Source organism: Lactuca sativa, chromosome 7 (genome assembly GCF_002870075.4).
Source record: "Lactuca sativa cultivar Salinas chromosome 7, Lsat_Salinas_v11, whole genome shotgun sequence".
Lineage (NCBI taxonomy): Eukaryota > Viridiplantae > Streptophyta > Magnoliopsida > Asterales > Asteraceae > Lactuca > Lactuca sativa.
This window is the reverse complement of record NC_056629.2, coordinates 177,375,285-177,385,195: the sequence shown is the minus strand read 5'-3', so window position 1 is coordinate 177,385,195 and position 9,911 is coordinate 177,375,285. Positions and strand designations below refer to the sequence as shown.

Sequence of the window (9,911 nt, the reverse complement as noted above, 5' to 3'; positions counted from 1 at the left end):
GTCGTACACCCTTGGCCGTAAACGAGAAAACCCTCTCGACTCGCCGAGTCACTTGCACAACTCGTCGAGTCCCCCAAAGTTCATCATGATTATGGTCCTTTCCAGTGGGACTTAAGGTCCCAAACTTTAGATCCATCATCTCCTATTGTAGGTTTCACGTAAAGTTACAAACTTTACATGCATATAGGGCCTTTCATAACCGTAAACACCAAAACTAATCCTCCAACAAGGTGTTCATACATGGGGAGGGAATACGCTTATAAAGCATGCAACTTTATGATATTTGGTACCTAGTGAGGTTTAGATCTAGAACCATACCCTTGTGATAGGTCTAGATCTAGGAAGGCCCTGTCATAAAGGATGACGACACGCATTTGCGTGTCGTAACCTTACGACGCGCGTGTTAATGACACGCAATGCGTATCAAGAAAGACCCTGTCAAGAAAGGCCATGTCATAAATGAAGATGACACACATTTTTGCGTATCATAATTTTAAATGTTTAAAAAAATATTATTTATAGATTTACTAATTTTCAAATTAAATAATACATTAAAAATCTCAAAATACAAAATAAAATACCATAAATAACAAAGATAACTCATTTCACTAATATGTCAAATACAAATAATTATTCCAATAGTGAGTAAATGTTATAAAAAAATGAACTCATTTATATACAATTGCATTATCTAGCTTACTATGTGCCAACAACTCTCTGTGTGTTTACTTTTGCTTGAGTCTAGTTTCCTCCAAAGCTTCTAGCCATGCCAAAATATGATATCTTAAATTCATCAAGTCCTTGGCGTGATGTCTTAGATAGAAGCTTAACTACAATCTCCAATCCTTCTAGCAGACCCTAAAGATCCTTATTGGACATGTAGCAGGATCAACCTACAATCTCTTTTCTGCCTTCTTATTACTTGCAGCATCTTCTGCCTGTTTGACTAAGGTTGTGCCTTCAGCAGCAACATGTTGCATTGCGTCAAAAAGATAAAAACAGATGACAACAAATACAAATAACTGTATTCTACTTAAAAAAAATAGAATCCAACTCCTAAATCACAAAGCCGTTTAAACATACTAGAGACAGGATCCAATCCATGGGGTATTTTTGGAAAATAGTCTGAACATTCTTGACAAATCATCAACCTGCAAGTGAAGGGTAGAAAGGGAAGAAACAAATGTTCACAACCAGTAAGAAATCTAAACACTAGAAGTTTCACAGTGATTGTTGATTCCTATAAACTCAAATGTGAGATGATAGGCTTGTTCACAACCAGTAAGAAATACCAAGTAGAAAGAAACAAGCCCTTAATCCAGTAAGCTATATATGAGTGTTTCTTCACTTAATGCAGAAAGTATTGGAAAGGAGGCTTTTCCATTAAGTGCTAACATTTTACAATTCTATTCCTTCATTTTCTCCAATATTTTTTAAACATCCTTTATCGAGACAACACTTAATGAAAAAGAAGAGAAACAAAGCCTAAGATGGTCTCTAAACAAGATTTCAAGAACCAACATCACCTTCAATCACCCAATTAAACTCTAATGTTGGTAGACTGAGAGTTCCAGAATCAAGTTTACATCCATCACCTTCAATCACCCAATTAAACTCTAAATCTTCTGTTGTTTGAAAGAAATTGGTGTTTGTAATCTATGAACAAAAAACGTAAAGACCAAGGTTAACATTCGCTATATAGAAAGCATAACTGGACATATGAATATATAATACGCAACATAAACATTTTCATGAAAATGATATAGACAAATAAGTAAGAGTGATGATATTGATACCTTAATTACGCCATTGGTGAACGAAATTTTAATTGGTTGATAGCAATACTTGACCTCTTAAAACAAATAAACAAAGGATCGCATCATAATTAGCTCAATGAAGTAATTCTTATACATTGTCTCTACCAAAAGATTCATGCATCATGGAAACATTTATGTTGGAAATAACTAAACAAAAACCTAAATACTAAGCAACAAAATTATAGTAATCACCATTTAGAGCAGGATGAGGAGTCCGATCAGGCCATATGAGACCATTTAAGCAGAAATTTAAGTCATTTGGTGTATCTCCAAAGTCACCTCCATATGCCCAGTATTTGCTACCATTTGCATTTTCCTTGAGTAACCCCTGAAACCAGATGTAAATATTTAGAACTACCCTTGCACCACATTTACAATTTTATAAAATTCTTGTTTAGCTTTATCCCATTTAAATTTAGCTGAGAGAAACTACAAAAATAAAATAATAATAATAAAATTTTTCTCAAAAAACAATTAATGAAAATAAGAAAATAAAAAGGGCCCATTGGGAATAAAAAGGACCATAATCAATGAATTGTCCCACTAAGGTGAAAATATAACTGCAGAATCATAATGAGATTTTTAGCTAGTAAAACATATTTGGAGTATAAGGGACAAGTCTAAACTCACTTGGAAGTGCTTGGTACTGCATCTGCATAATATACCTTAATAGCCTATTGCATAAAGAGCACTGAAATCAACATGCCAAAAGTTCACCAACAACCCTTGTGAATCATGTGATGAGTGTGCAAGCATTGAGTATAGCAAGAACACACAACATCACAACAGTCCAGACACAAACCCTAAAGCCAAGAAGAATATGTATATTATCATATATGCTTGATAGGAAAGAATAAGATTACACATGATAATTATACTTGAGAAATTTCTAGAAGGTTCTATACTATCCAGCCCAAGCTAGAAACAGTTGCCTCCCCAATTCAGGTCTTTCTTTACACATAGTGATTTGTGAATTACATATAGTGTATCTATTTGTACCTGTCTCTTTATTCAGTTGCTCACCGAAGGCAATGACTGGAAGGGTGGAGGCAAAGAAGATGTATGCTTTTGGAGTTAATATTCTAAAAAAAGATGATTATTAGTATCAGCGAACAAAAGATAAGAGGCATTCATGCAAGTAGTTAACTTTTCAATGTGGATTATAATTTATAGCTAAATGATATATACCTTGCGCCTGAATCTAAAGCCCTGACCCAATCTTGCTTGTAACACTGAAATCTTCCTCGAAGATCTTTTTTAATCCCACTGAAGGGAGTTTTAGGGGTATCCATTGCAGATATTATCTAGAGCTTAGGTCGGCCTATATTTTCATTCGAATAATCAGAAATCATCGATGTAGTTGCTAATTACTCAGGTTAATATTACGAGAAGAAAGTAAATGTTTTTCTACATGTAAAAAAAGTATAATTTGTTGAAAGAAGTTGTTTTATAATTGCATGGGTAACCTGTCTCCCAAGGAAGGGAACAAAAAAGGCGTCTAGGAACACCAGGGGGAACATCTCTAGGCTTAATATAAGATATTGCAATCCACACTAACACCATTAGAGGAACCCCATAGTCTGCTATAAGACCACACATCCACCCTGTCCTTACCAAAAAAATATAAAACATATTAAATAAGAAAGTAAATACATGTAAAATAAAAAAAAATTACATGACTTCCTCAATTACCTACACCATATGGCCAAGCCCTAGCACCTCTACTCTTCATGGAAGTCATGAGGGTACAAAATTCCAAAATAATTGCAAGCAACCCGTTTGTATATAGCCATTGAAATTGGTACTCCTCTACTCTTTCATTTTCTCCTTTTGGTACATGGAACTCACTAATAACTTCCTAAAATATCCAACATAAGATCACATTGAATGAATTATCTCTCAAAAGGAAAGTCAAAACATTAACAAGTGCATCTGCATGTACCTTTATAGCCTCTTACATAAAGAGCACTGAAATCAACATGCCAAAAAGTTCACTAGCAACCCTTGTGAATCTTATGATGAGTGTGAAAGCATTGAGTATAGCAAGAACACACAACATCACAGCAGTCCAGACACAAACCCTAAAGCCAAGAAGGATATGTATATTATCATATATGCTTGATAGGAAAGAATAAGATTACACATGATAATTATACTTGAGACATTTCTAGAAGGTTCTATACCATCCAGCCCAAGCTAGAAATAGTTGCCTCCCCAACATCACAACATTTTAAAACAAAAAATTATAACAGATAGCATATTAGGATAACATATATATTTCATAGCATATTGTACTAAAGATAAGTACAATATTCAAGAATCACACTTACTCAGTGCATTCATTGAGAGCAGTAAGAAGTTTTGTAAGTGTACTGGTGGTAATATCAAAGATGGGTTTACTGTTGTTATCTTGAATTTCTGCAAGAGCTGCAACAACATTTGGTACAACCATAAGGTTTTTGTTAGATATCAACTCCTTAAGAGCTTCTAGAAAACCCCTTTTAGCTTTTCACTTATAAATTACGAGGGTAATTTGGTCTTTTAAGAAGAAAGGGAAACAAGGAAGACAGGGTACCTGTCGCTAATGGTATCATGAATGTGTCTTCTTCTGAGGACAAGATTACAGGGCAAAAGAAGAATATTACAATTACTAATGACAAGGGGATACTTTCAAAGAAGGAGATTGAGAAGATGGCTCAGGAACAGAGTCAACCAAATCTTCAAGTCAACAAATTGTATTCCTAAGCAAACCGTTCAAGCAAGAAAAATAAATACTAAAGATGGAGTAATTTTGTGTAGCAATAGAATAGGAGTGACGATAAGTTCAGGAAATTAAACCTTTGGATTGGATTTGGAAAGACAGCGACTTCAAAAATGAGAAGTGGGATTAGATAAATCGGAGAAGAGACCATGAGGATATAAAACTACAAAGATGCATCCAAGTAGAACTCCGAAAACAATTGCAGCGACGATTCTAGATCCACGAATCGATTTTGACGTGTTCGTTCCCGTACGACCCATAGGACCCGCCATTGTTTACAGCTTCGGATCTGTGAGCGCAATGCTACCGTGTATCTATGATTATTCAACCATCGGTGGGTTTTCCACCCATACCTGAGAACCTACGGTGATTTTTCCCGTAGAATCCTGCATATGGATTCAAAGAGTCATCAGAAGCCAGAATTAGGGTAGTAATAAACATATGAAGGTCAATGAGGAATATGAATGAATTTAACCGCATGAATACAATCGGCTTTGGAAGAGTAAAATCGATTAAAATAAGCATTTTTCATGTTTCTTCTCTTTCGTCTCTATCTTAGAGGGAGACTATGGCTTGAAATTTCTTGATCTTCAGAGTAACACTAGAGCAGAGATCCGATGAGACGATTAACAAGTAAGGTCAGGAGTAGTGGACAAGCGGATCGAAGAGCAGGGAGAAGGGAGAATCGATTGCGAAGATGAAAGAGAAAGAAGGTAGAAAAGAACAAGGCGGGTTTTCAAAAATTTGGGGATTTAATTTTTCCCCCCGTATGTACGCGCTTTTCATTAAAATTATAAAGCGACACTTATAGAGGGCGCGCATTTAAGATACAGCCCCCTCCGTGTTTTTATTTTTATTTTTTCTTTTGACACTAATTTAAGGACAAGCAATAATGAGTGACCTAAATCCTTAAATTTTTTAAAAAGATGACACTTTTTTAATGTCACTCTCTTTTGCGTAACATAAATCAACGAGTGTCGTGGTTTGCACCTCGTAAAAGGGTCTTTTTCTTGTAGTGGAGTTGGATAAATCATGTTTTTATCATCCGCAAGATGGGCCTTTGAAATAAATATATACTCTAAGTTATATTTAACATGCTTGCCATTAAAAATATTTTTATGTTAATATAACTATTTTATAGGTTATGAAAATGGTGGAAGAACACACATGTACTCGAAGTGACAAGGGTGGTAATAAGTGTGTCATTCAAGGATGGATTGCATGTATATTTTGTGGCAATATGAAATCTAATGGGAATTTCGCTCCTATGGAGCTTAGAAAGTGGATTATGAAAACTTACAATGTTGAAGTGATGTATCCAAAACTTTTTCGAGGGAAAGAGAAATCGTATACTTATATGCATGGTATGAGTGAAGACTCATTCATGAAGTTGGACGAATTTAGAAAAGAACTACTAAATAGGAACCAAGGAAGCATTGTTGAAATTGAGTTTGATATAATTAGTGACAAGAAACGATTCAAAATGTTTTTTATTTCTCTAGCAGCTTGTTTTAAAGGGTTTCTTACTGGTTCTTGACCTTACATTGCAACGGGTATTGAGTATTGGGGGTAACAATTTCATCTTTCTAATAGCATAATAAGTGCTTTAATTAGAGAATACATAATCATGGACATGATTTCTTGAGTCACTTAAAAAAACAAGTAACCACATGTTACCCCAATGCACCACCTCTTAGTAGAATGAGGAACAATGGTTTTTGTATTTTTTTTTCCTTTAAAGTACTCTAGATAGGACTCTTTCTCATTAGGATAAGTAGAAATTAAAATCGACATGGGTGGTATTGACACCATAGAACTGTTCCTGTTAGAGATTGCAAATGATCTCCACGATCTCCTTGACTTCCAAAATATACAATTTAAAAAGAAGAAAAAAACAAGATGTCGCAACTTACTAGCAACGGCGGCGTTCACCCTGTTGTATTAATTATTAATATCATGGATCCTTAAAGTGAAGGAAATTTCATGAAGCAACAAAGATGAATATAATCCCATGCGAAAAACAAAGATATGACAGAATATATTTAGACCATAAGAAAATAAAATGCATATACATGTGATCTTCTGTTGTATAAACAACACAAAAAAGATGTTAAAACCCTGCTCTAAGTACGCAAAAAGTTGATAAAATTAAAAGTACAAATCATTGTATCATCCCCGATTAATCCTCCAGAAAGACAAGCACGGTTGAGAAATAATGCACCTGATTGATACAGATCAGCTGATCAAGCAATGGAGAAGTTAAGCAGATGGTTTAAGAAGTAGAGCCTATGATGATTTCTTGGATATGCCTCCTGCATTAAAAAAGATAGCTTAAGTTTACTAAAAAAAATTAAGTTAGATAATGTGTGATAAAAAATTGTGTGATTTACACAAAAACGATATGTTTATAAAGTTTGGCTACCAGACTTTTTTTAGACCGGTCAGATCTTTTTTGGACCGGTTTTTTTCGGATCGATCACCGACAATCTTGGGCTGGGTTTTTTCCGGTCACATCTTTTTTAGGATCGGTTTTTTTCGGGTCCGACCTGAAACCAGTCTTTTTGTGGGGAATAAGACATGACTTGAGTTGGGTGGTTGACTGGTTGTTGCTCATGATTTGTCTCACTCTCTAACTATTTTTCTTAGTGACGATGGTATTGTGATTTCAAAAAGTTGGGTGATTGGTGTCTAACCCATGTAAACTGATTTTTATATATTTATTATTACTATCTTTTATCTTTTATTATCTAATTACAGTTTATATCAACCTTTATATTATTATTACATATGAAATGGTCCCAGCATGATGCCAATGTGCAACACATAATGTATTAGACAGAAACACAAATAAGATAGGATATTTAATACCGAAGTAAAAAGAGTAACAAATTCCAATATGATGATAATGACAATAATGGTTCTCAAAAGCCTTGACAATGAAGTTCTAAGATATGTGTTTAATTTAAGTTATGTTACATCACTCATGTATGAGATCAACATTCCAACAATCAACGAAGAAATACCACATGCTTGCATAAAACGTCCCAACCTTTCCATTTTTATCAACAACATATCTCCCATCGTACAGTGAGGAATGGGTTACACACTTCATGTTGCTATGAAAGAAGACATATTCTTCACCTTTCTTTTCACGTGACACCAATTTCATTTCGTCAAAATCTATTTCATGAATCTTGTATGGATGTTTTGAACAACGATCTATCACATAAAGATTTTCACCAGAACTCACAAAACTCAAATATGTGAACTTTGGTTTTCGAAAATTCTTGGTTTCGAGTAACACAAATTTAGGCTCTGGATAGAGTTTTGTTTCACATAGCATCACTTCATCTAATCCATAAAACGAGTGCATGGTATATATCTTCCCCTTGAAAGTAACACAATCATCAATGGGGAAAGGGAAGGAGACACAACTCCATTCTCTTTTACCCGCTATAGAAAACCATATTTTATGAGAAAAGCATTTAGTAAACAAAAGAAGAACCCAATTGGATATTAAAGGTGAAAAGACAAGGATAGCCTTGGCATCTCGAGGGCAACAAAAGAATTTACTGGCGACATGAGGGAAATGAAGTTCGTGTCTTGTGATAGGATTCACAAGCCAGAAGTCTTTAGTTTCCTCACCCAACAAAATCAAGTAACCACATGTTACTCCAATACACCACCGCTAAGTAGAATGAGGAACAATGATTTTGAACTTTCTTCCTTTAAAGTCGTTTAGGTAGTACTGTTTTTCATTAGCATAATTAATATAGATTGATATGGACATCATATAACTTGTCCTCTTAGAGACTGCAAATGATCTCCATGACTTGCAAACTCCACTGAATGCAAAGAAATCAACAAGCCCAAGCTGCATCATAACTAAGAAAAGCACATCATGAGGAGGATCTGACCAAGGTGTCACACCACTGTTGTCACAAGTCTCGATTCTATCCATTTCAACACCAGATGCATCATCATGCTTTTTCTTTCTATTCATTTTCCTTCTTGTTGCTAAATACTTATCTTACAGATTGGACATTAGCAGTTGTGGATGAAACCAATGCTGCTAACAAAAAGAGTACTTGGAAACTGCAGATCAACCACACCACATGGTACGTGATATGTTATTGAAATGAGCTTAACAGAGTCACAAATTCTGCAATATTTTTTCTTAACCTAATGCTTTTGCCTATGGTCATACCAAATTGAATCAAAGTCAAAGCCTAGTAATATTTAAATTTCAAATATTTATGTGTACATATTTAAAATAGCTTCTGAAAGAGGTGGATAATTGAAGAAAATTTTGATAATTAGTTTAACTTGTGAAATCTGTTTTGGCAAAAGGAGTAACTCATTCATGGATTGACAATGCGGAGCTCTAAGAACAACAAACGAGGCTCATAAATTACCGATGTAAAGCATTTAGTACTCGTACATTACAATATACGCATCAGAGATCAGACTATTTTCGTCAATATACAATCAGGCATCTGCGATACTATACATGGAAGAAAGAACGAAACAACTATCAGTAAAAAATAACTACTTACTATACAACTTCTATTGTTCGTGTCGTTGATGTCGATCTTCGAAACAGAAATAATAGGAAGAAGAATCAAGGGTTTCGTCGGGGGAGAGGAAAAAAGGAAAACAACTTTTATTTATTTATTTTATAGTGGTGCGAGACCAATTATTACAAGGGTTTATTTAAAAAAATAAATAAATATAAAATTTTAATCAAAAGTTTGAATTTATAAGAAAAATAGAATTTTTTTTGAATTATTAAAATTAATGAGGTTTTAATGTATTGAATACATTACATATATATAAACCCTTTTTAATAAATACCTTACATATTAAATGTGGAATTTTAATTTAACAAAATGAAATATATAATAAATAACAAGTGGAAAATAAAAAATTTAAAAATTTTAGAAAATGGCATATGTCCAAATGAAGGAGAAGAGGACATGTGGCAAAAAAACCTTCATTTATTAGAATAGATTTGAGAAATTAAATATGTTAATTTAGTTTCTATAAATCTTTTTATCTAATTACCTGATAACATGTATCATATTAGTATAACAAGGTGTAAGACACCTGTATTACACAAGTTTATTAAAAATAAAATTTAACATGAGTATATAAACATTAAATATTTTATAAAATAAATTTTTTCATAAAATGTAACTTTTTTAAGCATTTATGAAAGAAATCAAATTTTTTGGACTATTTATGAGAATTTATTATCAAATTAATAGAATGATAACCTTATATATATATATATATATATATATATATATATATATATATATATATATATATAT

General features: G+C 33.5%; 1 long non-coding RNA gene across 1 annotated transcript; it reads right to left on the bottom strand.

The window, feature by feature from the left end:
• Window positions 1-1,545: 1,545 nt before the first annotated feature.
• On the bottom strand, window positions 1,546-2,149 carry LOC111900527 (uncharacterized). Its single transcript, XR_002853238.3, has 3 exons — window positions 2,010-2,149; window positions 1,797-1,852; window positions 1,546-1,656 (listed from the first exon to the last, which is right to left on the bottom strand). It is a non-coding gene; the product is annotated as an uncharacterized LOC111900527 (long non-coding RNA).
• Between the last annotated feature and the right edge of the window lie 7,762 nt (window positions 2,150-9,911).